This window comes from Gracilinanus agilis, chromosome 2 (genome assembly GCF_016433145.1).
Source record: "Gracilinanus agilis isolate LMUSP501 chromosome 2, AgileGrace, whole genome shotgun sequence".
Classification (NCBI taxonomy): Eukaryota; Metazoa; Chordata; class Mammalia; order Didelphimorphia; family Didelphidae; genus Gracilinanus; species Gracilinanus agilis.
Genome location: NC_058131.1, coordinates 243,530,802 through 243,549,730, shown reverse-complemented (window position 1 = coordinate 243,549,730; position 18,929 = coordinate 243,530,802). Strand labels below are relative to the sequence as shown.

The 18,929-nt window shown below is 37.2% G+C and overlaps 1 protein-coding gene across 1 annotated transcript in view; it reads right to left on the bottom strand.

Annotated features, from left to right (window-relative positions):
- Positions 1-12,599, bottom strand: part of CSE1L (chromosome segregation 1 like) — a 74,371-nt gene extending 61,772 nt beyond the window's left edge. The window contains exon 1 of the mRNA XM_044663814.1: positions 12,526-12,599. The gene's annotated coding sequence lies outside the window, so the exon portion shown is untranslated. The remainder of the gene's footprint in view (positions 1-12,525) is intronic.
- Positions 12,600-18,929: the final 6,330 nt, after the last annotated feature.

The window sequence follows — 18,929 nt, the reverse complement described above, 5'->3', positions numbered from 1 at the left end:
GTGAGGGTCATGAAGTACAGAGAAAGGACTTGCCTAACAACACAAAGCCAATTAACTAGAAAAGATAAGACTAGAACCCAATTCTTCTGTTTTCTAATCTAATATCTAATCACCAATATCTATTCTATTCATCTATCTTTCTTTTTATTTTATTTTTCTGGCACCAAAGAATTTGGTAATATTTGATTAAAAACTAGAGGCTCATCAAAAATTCTGTAGAAAATTTTTTTGTAGAATGTGTTGTGGTGACAATCAAAAACAGCTAGGATCTGTATTCATGGAGGTTGTTTCCTTTGCCAAAGTGGTTCTAGGCCCCCAAAAATTTGAGAATCACTCTTCTGGGCAAAGCTACTGAATATTTAAGTCAAGTCACCAATTAACAAATATTTCTTAAATGCTGGGGAATACCAAGGAAAAATTAAAGTCTTTGTTCTTGAGGGGCTTTCTCTCTCTCTCTCTCTCTCTCTCTCTCTCTCTCTCTCTCTCTCTCTCTCTTTGTGTGTGTGTACACACATACAAAATAAATATCAAGTAAGCAGGGAGGTACAGGAAACTAGTAATTGGGGGTATCAGGAAAGTTTCCATGTAAAATGTGATACTTGAGCAAAGTATTGAAGGAACCAAACGTTTCTTTCCACTTAAGAGTGGAAGTAAGAACACATTCCAGGCATGAAGTTAAATTAACACAATGGTATATAGATGGGAGATGGAATGTCAGGTGTGAAAAACACAAAGGAGTCTGATTTAGTGGGAATACAGAATGAGGGAAAGAGAAAAATATATATTAAGGCTAGAAAGGCAGGTTCAGGTTTGTTTGTGAAGAGCTTTAAATGTCAAAAGATTTTATATTTGATCCTAAAAGCAATAGGGAGTCATTAACTGAGGAAGTGACAAGGTCAGATCTGTGCCTTGGGAATTTCCCTTCAATGGCTATGTAGAAGAACAGGAAAAGAGAGAGATCTAAGGCAAAAAATACCAATTATATGGTTATCATCATGTCTAGGAAAGAGGTGATTAAGGTCAAAATTATTTTTAGTAGTACTGATAGTGAATGAGTGAGTGCGTGGTGATAAAAGAATAGAAGCAAGAAATGTGGAGGCATAAATAAAGAAATCTGGTAAATAACTTGGCTTGTGAGGTAAAGAAAAATGAGAAGTCCAGATTAATAGTAATGCTGTGACTTACTTCAGTAAGTCTGAAAGAACAGTGATGCCTCCACATCACTGTCAACAGGATCCTGTGCTTCAGTTTGTTACTTTTACAGTTTTTAACTATTTTATTTCATGGGCCATTCACCATCAAAACACTGTAAGAGAAGGAAGTCCCCAAGATTGTGGAAGGGACAAAGAAAGGCTATAGGCATGAGAAACTAACCACAAAGAAGAAGGAAGGGAGGAGCTGATGGTTCTTGGAGGTGAAACTTCTTGGTCTTATGTTTAAATTTGAGGGAAAAGGGATTAGAAAATTATCTCATCTAATTCTGTGAGTAGAGTCTTAAAAGAATCACTTGTAATAGAAGTCAGGGTTAGATCCTGGTGTGCCAGGAAGCTGGCTCTTCTATCTGCTCTCAGATTTAATAGATGTTGATATTACACATCTTTGGTTCCTGTTTTATCATGTCTGTCTCTGAATTCAGAAGAGCATAGAAAGACTTCTATAAACTAATGCAGAGTAAGCAGAACCAGGAAAACAGTATACAAGAAAATAAATTAAAAGAATAAGAAACAAAACCAAACACCATACATATTATACTGATCAAATTTGTCCATAAAATGTATGTCTTTAGAGTGGTGAAGGACTATGGGTATACAATACCAACTATATTACTAGACTTGGTTGACCAAAATACTTTTTCCCTTCTCTCTTTGTTACAAGTTGATAGCTCACTGGATAGGGAAAGATATACATGAAAAAGAATGTAATGTAAAAAGCAAAAAATCAGAAAAAATATTTTAAAGAAAAAGAACTCAAAAATTCTCAGGGATATTTATAAAACAATAAAATGGGCTTTAGCTTCTATTTTAAAAATCATTTTTATTTGTTTACAAACATAATGTGTATTGATGGCACCAAAAATCCTGTACTAATCTTAGGTTTAAAGGCTAGAACTATTAAAGCTATCATTAAGAGCTATTTTGACCAATCATCTGACAATTTACGTGAAATGGATAAATATTTATAAAAATATAAAATGCTCAGATTAACAAAAGATGAAATAGAATAAATAATACTATATTGGAAAAATAAATTGAACAAGCCATCAATGAACTCCCTAAGAAAAAATTCCCAGGGCCAGATAAGATTCACCAGTGAATTTTATCAAACATTTAAAAAACAATTAATCCCAATACTATATAAACTATTTGGCAAAATAAGCAAAGAAGTCCTACCAAATTCTTTTTGACACAAATATGGTGCTGATATCAAAGCCTGGAGTTAAAAACAGGGAAAGAAAATTACAGATCAATTTCCTTAAAGAATATTGATGCAAAAAATCTTAAATAAAAGAGACTACAGCATTATATCACAATGCCAAGATGCCAAGTCAAAATGGGTATAACATTTAGATGTAAAGGGTGATATTATAAGTAAATTAGGGGAGCATAGACTAGTTTATATGTCAGATCTATGGAGTATTGAAAGAAACCAAACATTTCTTTCCACTTTAAGAGGTGGAAGAAAGAATATCTATTTGTACAAAAATATTTATAGCTACTCTTTTTGTGGTAGCAAAGAATTGGAAATTAAAGGGATGCCCATCAATTGGAGAATGGCTGAATAAATTATGGTCTATGATGGTGATGGAATACTATTATGCTATTAAGGAATGACGAACAAGATGGTTTCAGAAAGAACTGGAAAGCCATTCATGGACTGATGCAGAGTGAAATAAGCAGAACCTGGAGAATAATGTACACAGTAAAAACAATACTATACAATGATCAACTGTGACATACTGGGCCATTATCAGTAATACAATGATACAGGATGATTCGGAGGGACTTATGACAAAAATTCAATCTACCTCCAGAGAAAGAACTGTTGGAGTCAGAATGCAGATAATAGCATATGATTTTTCAATCATTTATTTTGGTTTATGTTTTAGGGCTTTGGTTTTATAAGATTACTCATAAAAAATTAACAATATGGAAATGTTTTGCATGATAATACATATATAACCCAGATTTTAAAAGTCCTAAAGAGTTGAGAGAAAGAAGAAAAACTCCAATTGTCAAAAATATTTATATCAGTTTTTTGTAGTGGCAAACAATTAGAAACTAAAGGAGTGAGCATCAATAGGGTAAATTACAGTAAATGAATGTAACAGAATATTAATGGAAGAAATGATAAAAGGGACAACTTCAGAGAAACTTGGAAAGACTTGTATAAACAGATATAGAGTGAAGTGAGCAGAACCAGGGGTACAATTTATACAGCAGTAACAAAAGCATTGTAGAGAAAAACAACTAGGAAAGAATCTAAGAACTCATATCAATACAATGACTAACCTCAATTGCAGAGATTTTTGATGAAACACGCTATCCACCTCCTGAAAGCGACAGGATGAATTCCCAATACAGAATGGAATGAGAAATATGTTTCTGAACACAACTAATGTAGAGATTTATTTCATTTGATGATTCAAAGTTGATTTTCTAAAGGGAGTTTTCTTTCTTTTTTTTAATGGGGGGAGAGGGTGATAGGAGGAGGTGAGAATAGAAGTACTAGAAGATTAACAATACCCAAAATGAAAAAAATAAAAAGGGGTCATGAAGCAATTTTTCAAATGAATAAAAAAGAACAAAAGGAAGATCAGTAGTAAACACAAACAGAACAGTTTTGAAAATAACTTGTTAAATTTGCTGTATCATACTTAAAGAATGGGTATATAGTGCTGATTCACAGTGTCCAGTGCAATGCTCCCCCATCCTTATTTTTTTAAACTGCTTTGTATGTGGAAATATTCCTTTTATTTGTTGATAAACATGATATAAAACCAAATAAAGGGTAACAACAAATTAATAAACTAAATGTGGAGAAATCCTAATTATAATGGCCTCAAAGAAAAAATATGAGAAGGCACTTCACCCCACTTCTCTTAGCAGAAGTGAAGGACTATGATATGGAATACTAGACCTTTTCAGTATCTTTGCTAGTTTTGCTGAATTGTTGCCCTCCCCTCCTTTTTTTATTCTTTATTGTAAAAGACGGATCCCTGGACATGAAAAAGAGGATTTAATTGAGAAAAAATGTTTTTTTTTAAACCAAAATATAGCAATAAAAATTACTTTTTCTAAAGAAGTCAGCCATAAAATACCCATTCTTTGGCCTATAGATCTCAAGGGCCAAGAATGTTCTCCAAGACAAAAAGGTCTTATATATACTAAAATATTTACAGCAGCACTTTTTGTAGATGCAATAAACTAGAAACAAAGGAAATGTCCAGAGACTGAGGAAATAGATAAACAAATTTTATTATTATTATTATTGTTATTATTATTATTATTGTTATTATTATTATTATTTATCCTGGGACTCCATTCTAGGAGCATAGGGCCACAACCAGTAGGCAATGGGTCACACAGTCGCTCAGGGTCACCCAGCTGGGAAGTGTCTGAGCCCGGGTTTTGAACCTAGGACCTTTCGTCTCTAGGCCTGGCTCTCAATCCACTGAGCTAGCCCAGCTGCCCCTACTTTAGGTTGCAGTTTAGTACATAAATATAAAACAATATGAAAATACAGAAGTATGGGAATTTATGTGAAATGATGCAAAGTTAAGAAAGGACAATCATATAATTATAACAATGTAAATGAAAAGAAAAATAACTTATAATGAAAGCAGTTTAAAACGTCCAACCCTGGCCCCAAAGAAAATATATCTTCCTCTCTTCAATTGGAGAGTCTGTGATTAGTTTTACAGGACCCTATTTGGAGGAGGGTTTCCCCCTTTCTTTTTTGTTCTTTATTCAGAGATGATTTTCTGAGGATGGGGTTGGGGGTGAGGAATATTTGGAGGTAAAAGTAAAAATATCAATAAAAATTGTGTAAAAGATTTAGTATCACCATGTTTTCCCCACACATGGAACTTCTCAGGGAAGCACTGAAACCAGGTCAAAACCATCAATGACTCATTTGATTTTTGAGTCTTTTGGCACCAAAAACCTCTGAGAGATCGAAGTACAGTATCTAATAGACATGCCTCATTCCTCACTACCTTGGCATGGATATACAGGCACTGAATGTGAGCTCAAATCTCAATCCCAGGTATTCACTGACCCAGATGTCCAGAAAGGTACTGAAGCATCTAATGATTCCACTCATCTGCCAACTACAAACCCTGAAGCAGGGATTGGCAACGTATGGCTCTCAAGCCATATCTGGCTCTTTTGAGGGCCAGATATGGCTCTTTCTGCAGGAGCCATAAAGTCAATTATTTTTTCAGGCGCTGTTACAGGAGCGCGCATTGTGAGCACTGTACAGCTCTCACAAATTTACATTTTAAAAAATGTGGTGTTTATGGCTCTCATGGACGACCCCTGCCCTAGAGCTTCAATGAACAACAAAAGGTAAGGAACCACTCCTTAATTCCAACACAACATAGGATCAGACAACACAGGATCTTCCCTATTTTACAGATGAAAACTTCTACTTACCATATTTGAGATGTCTTTTGGCACAAGAATTCTTTCTATCTGGTGTGTGTAACACACACACACACACACACACACACACACACACGTCCTATCCATTTTCCAAATCCAAATCTTCCATTCTCTTTCTGTTCCATTGTACCCCCTATTATTAACAAACTCCAATATACATCTCTTCATCTCACATTCTATCTTAGTGACAGAGAAATTTAGCTCCCTCTAAAAGATAATATATGCCTAGCTACTCTTAGAACTGAATATTCCTCCCCTGACCCACAATACAAAAGAGGAATATAGGCATATTCCTTTCTTTTCACTGCCACTTCAATGATATACTTTTCTTTGCCATCAAAAACTTCTTTTCCTTTGAAGTTCATCCAGTCCATCTATATTATAAATTCAGGTCCTTGTATAGTCTTAAGTTTAGTTCCAAGCTCACAATCTTCCTCTCCATCTCAACCCTTATTCAAATACTCTGGGACTTCAACATATAAATTGTCCCCTCAAACACACTGGCCCCTTAGTAAATCAGTTCCCCCAAATCTTATGACGTAACTCTACTTCAGTCACCCAGAGATATCTTAGATTTGCCTATTACACATAAGTATACTATCTTTAGTATATCAAACTCTAAATTTCTTCTCTGCCCATAACTGCCTATCTTTGCCATCTGTCTCTACCTCTCTGCCCAAATCTATTTTTTAATCCTTATTGTGACCTTTAATCCCTCCCAGTACATCACCCCCACAATAGTCTGTCTCACTTTCCCTCTTTCACAATCAGGCTTAACCTGATCACTGACCAGTTCAGACTGTGACACCTTGCTAAAGCCTACTCTTGATTATATTTCCAATGCATATTTTCTTTGCACCTACTCTATGAACACTGTTATATAATCATGACAACTAGGTAACTAGGTCCTGTAATAATTAAAATTATGAGGCTGATAGTAGCTTAATAACTTTATTAAATCAAAGTAGTAGTAGTAAAGAGAGGGAAAGGTAGGAAAGAGATAGAGAGGTACTTAGCTTTCTAATCTACTGGCTGCCATGATGGGCTCGTGACTAACTCTGACAAGAGTTCCTACAGCTTCCAGCCAGTGGATCATCTGGTGGCCACTTATAAGCTCTTTTCTCCACCCACTAGCTCTCACAGGTCACATCTCAGGAACCAACCATAGTTTCTTAATTTACCTGGGCTGCCCAAGGGGGGTGGGGGAAGTGCCTGTAGGCAACTTCCTGTCTCTTTGGTTCTTTGGTTCTCTAACTTCCTTTACCTGAGGGCTTGTCTATACTTGCACCTCTCTGTGGTCTTTGACCTCCAGGTCACTGAGGGGTGACATTAAGCAAAGCTACATGATGGAGAGAGAAATTCCCTTCCAACAATGGGATTGTTGCCAGATTCAAAAGGGATAAGAAGCCCATTGCAAAGGGCTACAGCAGTAGTTATACTGCAGGAAGATACACTTTTAACTTACTAAGCTAACCAGGCCTCAGGGTTATAGTTTTGTAAAGAATTTTAAGATCATAGATTGAAACTTAAAGGGACCTTTAAAGATCATTTGATCTAGGGTTTATTTTCCCCAAAGAAGTCTGTGGATANATCATCTGGTGGCCACTTATAAGCTCTTTTCTCCACCCACTAGCTCTCACAGGTCACATCTCAGGAACCAACCATAGTTTCCTATGGGGGGGGGGGCCGCGGTGGCGCAGGGACGGGGATGGCCAAAGTGCCTATGGAATCAGTTTCCTATTTTGTTGGTTCCTTGGTTCTTTAACTTCCTTTCTCCAAGGGCTTATCTATCTATCTATCTATCTATCTATCTATCTATCTATCTATCTATCTATCTATAAATATATCTATATCTGAATCTCAGTGGTCTTCGACCTCCAGGTCACTGAAAGATGACATTAAAAAAGGTGACATGATGGAGAGAGAAATTTGCTTCAGTCGATTACAAATTAAAGTTCTCAGGGGCAGCTAGATAGCTCGAGAATCAGGCCTAGAGATAAGAGATACTGGGTTCACATATGGCTCAAACACTCAAATCTGGGTCAAATACTTCTTAGTTTTGTGTCCCTGGGGAGGTCATTTATCCCCACTATCTAGCCCTTACCTTATTAGTCTTCTGTCTTAGAACCAATATGCAGTATTGATCCTAGAATGAAAGTTAAGAGCTTAAAAATAAAATTTAAGTTCTCTAATCTCAACTGGGCCCTTCTTGCTACATGGTAGTCTTTTATTTTTTTCTAATTTTCCAGCACATCGATTGCAATGATGTCCCTTATACCCCTTCCCCTTCAAAAGAGGTCTCATTCTACTTTACTGAGAAACTATCCACTACTAAGCTCCCTTTTCTCCAATGCATCACATCTTAACTATCACTCTGCAGAAAGTTCTATACTCATTTCTTTTGCTCCATCTTTGAAGAAAATAGTCATTCTTTTTTTGCCAAGGTCCAACTTTCTACTTGTGCCATCCTTCTTGTTTCTGTTCCTGGGCTTGCACTATTAACCATTCTATCATCTTTTGGTCTTCCTTATCCTGTTTTCTAAAAACATTCATAAAAATCAAAGCTCCTAGAGGGCAAGGGCATATTTCCTTTTTAACTTTGTATTCAGGTGGCAGATGGGTAGCTCAGTGGATTGAGAGCCAGGCCTAGAGATGGGAGGTCCTAGGTTCAAATCTGACCTCAGACACTTCACAGCTGTGTGACCCTGGGCAAGTCACTTGACCCCCCCCACTGCCTACCCTTACCACTCTTCTGCCTTGGAGCAGATACACATTATTGACTCCAAGACAGAAGATAAGGGTTTAAAAAAAACAAAAAAAAACCTTTGTTTTCATATAAGCATTTTAAATTAAATGATTGTTGAATTAAATGGCCAAATCTTCATCCTTGAAAAACCTTTACCTGAGTCTGCTACTCTCTAAATCATGCTATAATCCTCTTTTCTTTCCAGCTAAACTTCCAGAAAAGTCACCCACACATATAATTTCCCATTTCCTTACCTCCTTTCAGTCCCTTGCAACCTGGCTGCTTCTTTTTCTTCAAATAATATTTTATGTTTTCCCCATTTACACATAAAAATAATTTTTTAAAACATTTTTTTTATTTTAAAGTTTTGAGTTTCACACAACCTGGCTTCTGAGTTAACAATATTACTGAAATCTCTGTTTCAAAGGTCTTGAAAAATCTCTAATTGATGAATCAAATGACTATTTCTCAATCTTCATCCTACTTGACCTCCCAGTAGCCACAGACACTGCCAATCACTCCCCTCCTGAATACAGTCCTCTTTTGGCCTGTGATACTACTCTCAACTGTTTTTTCATCTTACCAATGTGATTGTGCTTAATGTCTTTGGATCATTAGCCATTCTTCTTCACTAAGCATGAACCTCCCCCAAGACTGTTGTAAAGCCCTCTTCTCTATACCCTCTTGGTTGATCTGAAAAGCTCCTGAGGACTCAGCTATCTTTATGCATATGATTCTCAAATTTTTTATCTCTACCCTTTCCTATATCTCCTCATATAGATGGTTCCACAGGGTTAATTGCTAGACTTCTCCAATTAGATGCCTTATCATTATCTCAACATGTTAAAAAAAAAAATCAAACTCTGGCAAGGGCAGTACCATCTATCTTCCCAGATACCCAAGATGGCAACCTCAAATTTACCCATGACTTTTTCCTCTCTCACCCCTAATCCCCAATCAGTTGCCAAGTTTTGTGGAGTCTAACTCAACAAATATCCTGCCTAACTCTTCCCTTCTTTCTATTCACATTAATTTAGTTCAGGCTTTCAGTACCTCTCCTTTGGACTATTACAAAAGCCTTCTAATTTGGTCTCCCCTTGTTCATCTCACCTTTCTTCAGTCCAGTCTCCATCAATATTCCTAAGAAACTGACTGGTCTGATCAAAAACTTTCAATTCCACCCCTATTGCCTTTAGGATAAAAAATTCAACTGGTTTTCAAACTCCTCCATAATTTACTTCCTATCTATCATTCCAGACTGACTATCTCCATTCCAGACAACATATTGTCTATTTAGTTGTTTCCCAAACTCAAAATTCTGTGATCCATGCCCAGAACGTATTCCCTCTCTTTACCTTAACCTTTGAAAAACCTCCCCTTCTCTCTAAGACTCAGCACAGGAGTGGAAGAGTGAAATCAGCTGAGCTCATACATTCCCCTTTAAACAACTTTCAAATCGTGAGTCAAATCGAATTCTGAAGTGAGTCAACAAAAGGTCAGTGAGACATTCTTCCAAATGAAGACAGCATAGGAGGTAGGGAAGAGATTTCTGTAACAAGTGTTGGAATGATGCTAAAAATAAAATAAAATAAAAAATAGACAAGAAAGACAAATGCCCAGGGAAAAGGGAGATAGGAGAGGAAGAATGGGGAAAATTCTCTCACATGAAAGAGCTTTTAAAGTGGAAAAGTAATAGTGAGGGAAAGAGGAGGTAGACATCTCATGTATGTCTGTCTCTCTCTGCAGGACAGTAGGAAGGAAAGAGAATAAGAGAAAGTAGGGGAAGGGGTAACGCTAATAAAAGAGAGGGCAGATAAAAGATGGCAATGGTCAAAAGCAAAACAGACTTTAGAGGAGCAACAGTATAAAAAGAAAGAAAAACAGAACATAGGATAGAGGGTAATGCACAGTTAGTACTATGAATGTGAATGGGATAAACTCATCCAAAAGCAGAGAGCAAAATGCATTAGAAACCAGAATCCAAAAATATATTGCTTACAAGAAATACCTTTGAAACAGAGAGAAAAACAAGAGTTAAAATAAGGCCTGGAGCAAAATCTATTGTAAAAAGGCAGGGGTAGTAACTATGATCTCAGACAAAGCAAAAACAAAAATTAACAAGTTTAAGCAGGGAAACAACATCTTGCAAAAAGGAACCATTGATAATAAAGTAACATTAATATTAAACATAAATGCACCAAATGCCATAGCATCTAAATTCTTAAAGGAAAAGTTAATGAACTACAAGAAAAAACTAGTATAGTGGGGACCTCAACTTTCTCCTCTCTGAATTAGATAAATCTAAACATAAAATAGTTAAGTCAAGGAGATGAATATAATCTTAGAAAAGTTATATATAATAGACCTCTTGAGAAAGCTGACTGGGAATAGAAAGGCATATACCTTTTTCTTAGCTGTATCTTGACAAAAACTGACCATATATTTGGGCATAAAAACCTCACAACTAAACGCAGAAAAGTAGAAATGTTAAGTGTACTCTTTACAGATCATAATGTAATAAAAATAACTCTTTAATTTTTAAAAGACCCAGCTCAAATGGGCATAGACTAAAGGTCCTGTCAAATTAGACCTCCAGCACTTCCTATTTGATCTTGTACATGTCACTTAATCTTAACTGCCTAGCCCTTACCACTCTTCTGCTTTAGAACCCTGATTCTAAGACAGACAGTAAAAAGGTAAAAAAAAAAAAAAAATACTTGAAATTCCCACCAACACATTAATGTCAAAAAAAAAAAAAAGTAAATCAAGTCTCCCCCTCCAACCACAAGAAATTCCAACATTTTCCTGCTGGACGATTTGGTACCTCTAAACTCAGAAATTGAAAGAAAAAAACCTTTTACAATAAAAATAAATTCTAATAGAATTAGTAAGTTATGAAGCAGGACAAAAAAAAGGCAGTTCAATACTGAGTTTGTTGAAAGAAATGGTGTATTGTCTGCCTTCTTTCCCCATTAAATTTACTATAGAAAAACAAGATTCCAGTTTCTGGCTGATGAAAGAGAAAAGGATCCCAAAAAATAAAGGCATAGATAAGCACATCTCAATGTAATCATTACTTTTATAAGTTTACCACTTTAAAAGCCTTTTAAGATTTTAGGTGTTTCTATATCCAAACAGGCCATTCTAATCTGCTGCTAGGAAGGGATTGCCCCATGAATGAATTCCCCAGAAGACAATTTGCCCATGTACCTATCCCCAAAAGAAGAAAAATGGGTGTTATTCCTCTGGATTGAGAGCTCGAAAAGTAATTAAAAGGAGAAGGAACATGGAAAATTTTAGATGGGAGTAGGCTAAGTAAAAGAAAGGGCCTTGGTCACTGGGAGGGTAGCCAACAAAAGCACCCCACCAAAAAGGATAGGAAAGAGGTAGTTCTGTTCCCTCCTCCCCATTCTGCTGCATCTATAGCCTAGAGGGGTAAAGATGCCAAAGTAAAAAAGATTTATCTTTGTGACTCTAGGAAGCGATAGGGCAGTCATCCCTCGCCCCCAAAGTTCTCATCGATTTAAGGTCGAGTATTCCCGGAAATAGCTAAAGATAACAATTGCATTGTAGGGAATAGGTAAAGGATGTCCACGAGGTCGAGCCCCAGATCCAAAGGAGTAAACCCAGCTAACACTACAGGAAGAAGGCGGCGAGTCCCTCATGTTCAGGGCTTCCCTCTCCACCTTAACCTGCTGGAAAGAGATCGACGTGCGCTGGGAACCAATCGGCAACCGGCTTCCCATGCCGCAAAGAACGGCCGCAGCCAATAAGAGAGGCGACGGAGGAAGGGGGCGGGCGTCCCGTCGTGATCACGCTAGGCAGAGTCTCAGCTTTCCCTGGCCCCCACAGGCCCAGCGTCCAGACCGTCTCGGCCTAAGGGCGCGGATGTCGCGGTCTTGGAAGCAGAGGGTCTACGAAGGTTGGTGAGGGCAGGAAAGGAGATTAAGGCGGGAGGAAGCTGTCCTCTGGGCGACCCCACAATCCACCCTCACCCTACCACGGCGCGGCGCGGCCCCCAGTTCCTGGCGGCGAGAGCCGGGCCCCCAAGGGGAATGACGGGAACCTGGGAGGGTCAGCAGGTCAAACCCAACTCAGCCCCGCTCTGCTTCTTACCTCTTAGGAATACGAGAAAGGAGAAGAGGATGCCTGGCTTTACACAGTACCCAGCTCTGCCGCTCCAGCTGCGGCACCGCCTCACATTCAAACCCCGGCAAAATGGCGCGGTGGCGCGACGGGGACCAGTGCGCAGGCGCCAGGGCAGTCAGAAATGGGGCGGGCTCCAGAACAACACTGATTGTGCCCACGAACGTCACGGCCAATCCGCTGCACGAAGCCTGGACCTGGCTCCTCCCACTTCCCCAAATACCTAGGGTTCCCCCTCCCCCTGCTGGTGGCCCTCCAGAATTATGGAATGTTAGAATGTGAATTATCATCCTTTAGAGTACATTGAACCTCTGGGTTTAGAGGTTATCTAGCCCAAGTACCTCATTTTACAGTTGAAAGAAACTTAGCCTTGGGTCGCAATGAGAACGAGTGACCGAGACAGAATTAAAACACAGGTCTCATTTCCAAATGCAGCATCATTTCCATTACACCTCGCTGTGTCCCCATTGCTGAATGAACAACACTTTATAGGTTTTAAAGCGGTTTGCAAATGTTACCGGCAATGATAGCATCACAGATCCAGAGCCAAAAGGTCTTGGACTGCCCTCTAGCCCAATACCCTCATTTCGCAAATAATGCAAATAAGGGCTAGGGAGACTAAGTTGTTAAAGTTTACACAAGTAGCAAAGGTCAGATGCAAGATTTGAACCTAGATACTCTGACTCCAGTAATAGTGAAGGTACTCTTGACCCAAAAACAGCTTTGAAAACAGCAACAGAAGAATGAATATGATGACCTAACTTTTTCCCATCTCTAATTTACTCCTTATAAAGTAGTAAGCTAGCATCTGGGGCTTAACTTCCTTTCTTTCAGCAGGAAACCCTCTATCTCTGCCAAGACTATTAGCCAATGCACATGATCAAGCATCAACTCAAGGCTAAATTCTTTCCCTGGTATATTTGAGCAACTAGGAATTCGGAAAACTATGTATATGAACTGGACAACCTTTATTCCTATTTCCTTTCTTCCATGAAAGACAGTTGGTAAAGTACAATTCAGTCCTATTAAATTCATATTATCAACATTGCAGCATCCCTACTCATTCCCACAGTTGGTTTACTATTGCTAATACATTTTTATGGGAACATGAGTTGGATATTTTTCATAGTTTACTGTAATATTAGTTATATAGAACTTTGGAAAATTTAAAGTACTTTGCAAGTTACATTAGAGCAGAAAAGCTAGATCTTGATGTTAACTTTTTTCGATTGTAGTAGAAAGAGGGTTAGATGTAGAAAGATAGAAAGATAAGACCCAGGTAGGACTCCAGCTCCAACATTTATTAGGTGTACAACCATGAGGAAATCAGTTAACCTCTCTTAGCTTTAGTTTTCTCAGCTGTAAAATGAAGAACACAATAGCTGACATTAAAAAAAAAATCTATTAATGTCTTCTTTCTCCCACACCACTCTGGAGAGTCATTCCATATAGCAAAGAGTACTTTTTCAGAGAGGAAGAAAAATCAGCATAATTAACCACATTGAAAAAGTCCAAGAATATATGTAATGTGTAATACCTGTGGCTTTCCTCCCCCTCCATGAAGGGATGGGTTGGAGAAATCCTCTCATATTTATTAATTTGAATCCTGCTTGATCTTTATAATTTTACAACATTTATTTTTGGATTTGGGGTGTGTAGTTGACTTTCCCATTCACATTATTGTACTTTTATGGATATTGTTTTCTCAGTCCTGCTTACTTTGCTCTGCATCAGTTCATATAGATCTTTCCATGCTTCTCTATATTCATCACACATAGCATTTTTTACAACACAATAATATTCTATTACATTCATCACTACAATTTGTTTCACCATCCCCCAATTGATGGACATCTACTTTGTTTCCAATTTTTTGCCATCACAAAAATGCTATTAAAATATTTTAGTGTATATATGAACTTTCTTCTTATTGATGTCTTTCTTGGGATTTAAGCCCCTCTGGTTTCAAAGGGTATATAGACATTTTAGTCACTTTTTTTTTTGCCTAATTCCAAATTGTTTTCCAAAATGGTTATACCTATTTACAACTCCAGCAATGTATTAGTGTATCTATTATTTGACAACTCCTCTAACATTAGTTATTGCTGCTTTTTGCCAATTTTCAGGATATGAGGTGAAACTTCAAGGTTGTTATGATTTGCAATTCTATTATTATTAGTGATTTAGAGCATTTTTTTCATGGGGTTGTGAGTACAGTGATCCCTCACTTATCATGGGAGTTATGTTCCAGAGACCCCCATGATAGGTGAAAATCCCCAAAGTAGCAGTGTTATATTTATTTTATTATTCACATATATTTTAAGGCTTTATAAACTTTTCTCACTCTCCTATAAACATAATCAGTGTTCCTTGATCTTTTGGGGCCTTAAAACCAGGGGCTTTGGCTTCATCCTTCATAATAAAAGTGAGAGATGGCATCCATTTCCAAAATAAGCTCATCTCATCCATGTTAAAAACTTAAGGCTCCTCGATGATGGATTTGAACATGTTGTTCATATACTCCTCAATTCCAGCTTTATCTGCAGAGGCAGCTTCCTCATGCAGAGAAATTTTCTTGAGTCCAAAGCATCTCTGAAATTTGTCAAACCAGCCCTTGCTGGCACTGAATTGGTTGGCACCGGGTTGGTCTGGTGAGAGAAGCACTCCAAGGTCCTGCTTCTGAGTTGTCGACCTTGACTTCCTCCTTGTCACCGTCGTGACATATTTCCCACAAAATCATCATAAAGTTTCTTGGCCTTCATCAGGATGGTGTTGGTATCCAGCGAGATATTCTTCTTCTTGCAGTCTTTTATCCCAGGGCAATGCAGACTCCATCCTCACAATAGCCTTATTGTGGGAAGTGACCACCCTCTGCAGTCTTGTTAAAAGTCACTGTTGCCATAAGGGTTCACTGCCAGAAGCCTTAGAAGGCGCAGAATGTTTGGGTGGTGTAGGACTTGAAATAAATTCAAACTTTTATGAAAACTTCACAAAAACACAACACCGTAGAGCAACTGTATGCACAACAATCAGAAATCTCAATGTGAAGTGGACAAGGAGAGATGCTGAATGCATGGGCACAGTGCAGAAGAGCAAACAGACCAACACTACAGTCACTGAGCCAATCAGCACCCAGGATACAGAACACTGTACTGTGGTTGGTCACCTTTCATTCTGTCAGCCAATAGTATGCCATGTACCATCTGACTGTGCAAGCTGTAGAGGCCTACTGCATTTCCATTGTGGACAGTAAGACATTCATCCACAAAATCTCGCAACATAGTGAAAACACTGCAATACAGAATTAGATATATTAAAAAAAAATCCACAGTACAGTAAAGCCACAATAAGTGAACCAAAGGACAACTGTACTTTGCAATTCTTCTTTTGAAAACATTTTTTCCCATATCCTTTGATCACATGTCTATTGAGGAGTGGCCATTAATCTTATATATAGTCACTAATTAATAACATTTCTTGGATTGCATCTTTATTAGAGAAATTTGATACAAAAATTCTTTCTCATTCAACTACTTCTCCTAGATACACTAATGTCTGTATAGAAGTTTTAATTCTTATGTATTCAAAGTTATCTATTTTATCTTTTTTAATTGCTTCCATCAGTTGTTTGATTAAGAATATATCTCCTCCAAAACCCACTTGTAACACTTCTCAGCTGTGTGACCCTGGGCAAGTCACTTGACCCCCATTGCCTACCCTTACCACTCTTCTGCCTTGGAGCCAATACTCAGTATTGATTTCAAGACGGAAGGTAAGGGTTTTAAAAAAAAAAATGGGGGCAGCTAGGTAGCTCAGGGGAGTGAGAGTCAGGCCTAGAGACAGGAGGTCCTAGGTTCAAATCCGGCCTCAGACACTTCCCAGCTGTGTGACCCTGGGCAAGTCACTTGACCCCCATTGCCTACCCTTACCAATCTTCCACCTATACGTCAATACACAGAAGTTAAGGGTTTAAAAAATTAAAAAACAAAAACAAAAAAAAACCACTTGTAAATTTTTTTATAGTATGATATTTTAATATTAAGCTTGTATATCCTTTTAGAATCTATTGTGGAATATAGTATGAGGTGTTGGTATAAACCAGTGGTTCCCAAACTTTTTTTGCCTTATGCCCCCTTTCCAGAAAAAAATATTACTTAGCCCCCTGGAAATTAATTTTTTTTTAATTTTAATAGCAATTAATAGGAAAGATAAAGGCACGTGTGGCCATTGCCACTTCCCTGGATCACTGAAGCACCCACCAGGGGGCGGTAGCACCCACTTTGGGAATCACTGTATCTTTCAGATATTGCTTTCTAGTTTTCCCAGCAGTTTTTATCAAAGAGTTTTCCCGTAGGTAATTAATGCTTTCTATGTTATCAAACATTTTGTTATTGAGTTCTATTGTTTCTAATTCTCCTTTGTCTAATCTATTCCTATGTACCTCTATTTTTTAACCAATACCAGATGGTTTTGATGTCTGCTATCTTATGATATAGTTTGAGGTCTGGAAGTACCACCCTTTGTCCCTGCATCCTTCATCCTTTCATCATTTCCCTTGATATTCTAGATCTTGTGTTTTTCCAAATGAATTTTATAGTATCCTTTTGATAATTTGCCTGGAATAACATTAAAAGTATAAATTGATTTTGGTATTACTGTTATTTTTATTATATTGGGACAGCCTAGCCAAGGACATGGAATATATCTCTAGTTATTTAACTTCTTTATTTCTTTAAGGAGTACTTTAGGATTTAATTTATATGTATCTTTTTTGTATTTTGGTAGGTTGATCCCAAGATATTTTGTGTATTTTGTAGTTATTGGACTAAGATTTCCCTTTCTATTATTTCTTTTTGTGTTTTGTTATTATTATATAGAAATGCTGCCAATTTTTGAGGATTTATTTTGTAGCCTATTACTTTACTGAAGCTATTAATTATTTTAATTAGTATATTTGCTGAGTCTCTGGGATTAATGTTATTATTATTATCTCATTAATAGAGAACTTGGTGTCATCTTTTCCCCCCCCCATTCAATAAATATTTATTGAGTACCTACTACATGCAAGGCACTATGCTCTAAACCTTAGGGATACAAAGATAATTGTCACAATCTTTGCACTCAAGGAGTTTATAATCTCATAGGAGAGATGAGACATAGGCTCATACATTAGAGCTGGAAGGGATTTTAAAGACCATCTTATCCCACCCCTCCATTTTCATAAATTGTTTTTTATTTAACTTTTTAAGTTTTCTTCAATTATAGGTAGAAATAATTTTTGATAATTGTTTTCTGACATTTTGTGATTCTGATTTTCCTTTTCCTCTCTCCCCCTCCCCAAGGGAGGTAAATATTCTGATACTGGCTATGCCAGTGCTTTCATGCAATACATATTTCTATATTCCTCAATGCTATGACAGAAGTCACATGTTACATATAAAATAGAAATCTCATGAAGGAAATATAATGGAAGATGGCATACTTTGATCTGTAATGAGACTCCAACAGTTCCTTTTTTGACAATGGATAGCATTTTTTCACCCCGAGTCCCTTCGAGTTATCTTTTTTAGCCTTGTTTTGCTGATAATAGTTTAGTCCTTCACAGCTGATCATCATACATATTTCTGTTACTATACACACTGCTCTGCTTCTTCTCATTTCATTTCATTTTGCATTCGTTCAAATAAGTCTTTCCAGGTTTTTCTGAATCCATCCTGTTCATCATTTCTTATGGTTGAAATAGTTTTCCATTACAACCATATACCACAGTTTGTTCATCCATTCCCCAAATAACTGACACCTGCTCAGTTTCCAATTCTTTGTCATTACAAAAAGTAAGTAGATCCTCCCCCCCCTTCCCCGCCATCTTGGATCTCTTTGAGATACACACCCGTAGTGGTATTTATTACTGGGTCAAAAGTATGCATACTTTTATGGCCTCTTGGGAATGGTTCTATATTGCTTTCCAGAATGATTGTATCAATCCATAGTTCCATCCACACTGTATTAATGTCTCAGTTTTCTCCCAACCCTCCCAACATTTATCATTTTCCTTTTTGATCATATTAGCTACTATGATATATGTGTAGTGGTAGCTTGGAGTTGTTTTAATTTGCATTTCTCTAATCAATAGTGATTTGAAACATTTTTTCATATGATTATAGATAGTTTTAATTTCTTCCTCTGAGTATAGCCTGTTCATATTTTTTGACCACTATCAATAGGGAAATGCTTTGTAGTCTTATAAATTTGACTCAGTTCTCTATATGTTTGAGAAATGAAGCCTTTGTCAGAAATACACTATAAAATTTTCCCCAAAATTTGTTGTATACCTTCTAATCTAGATTGCATTGATTTTATTTGTACAAGATCGT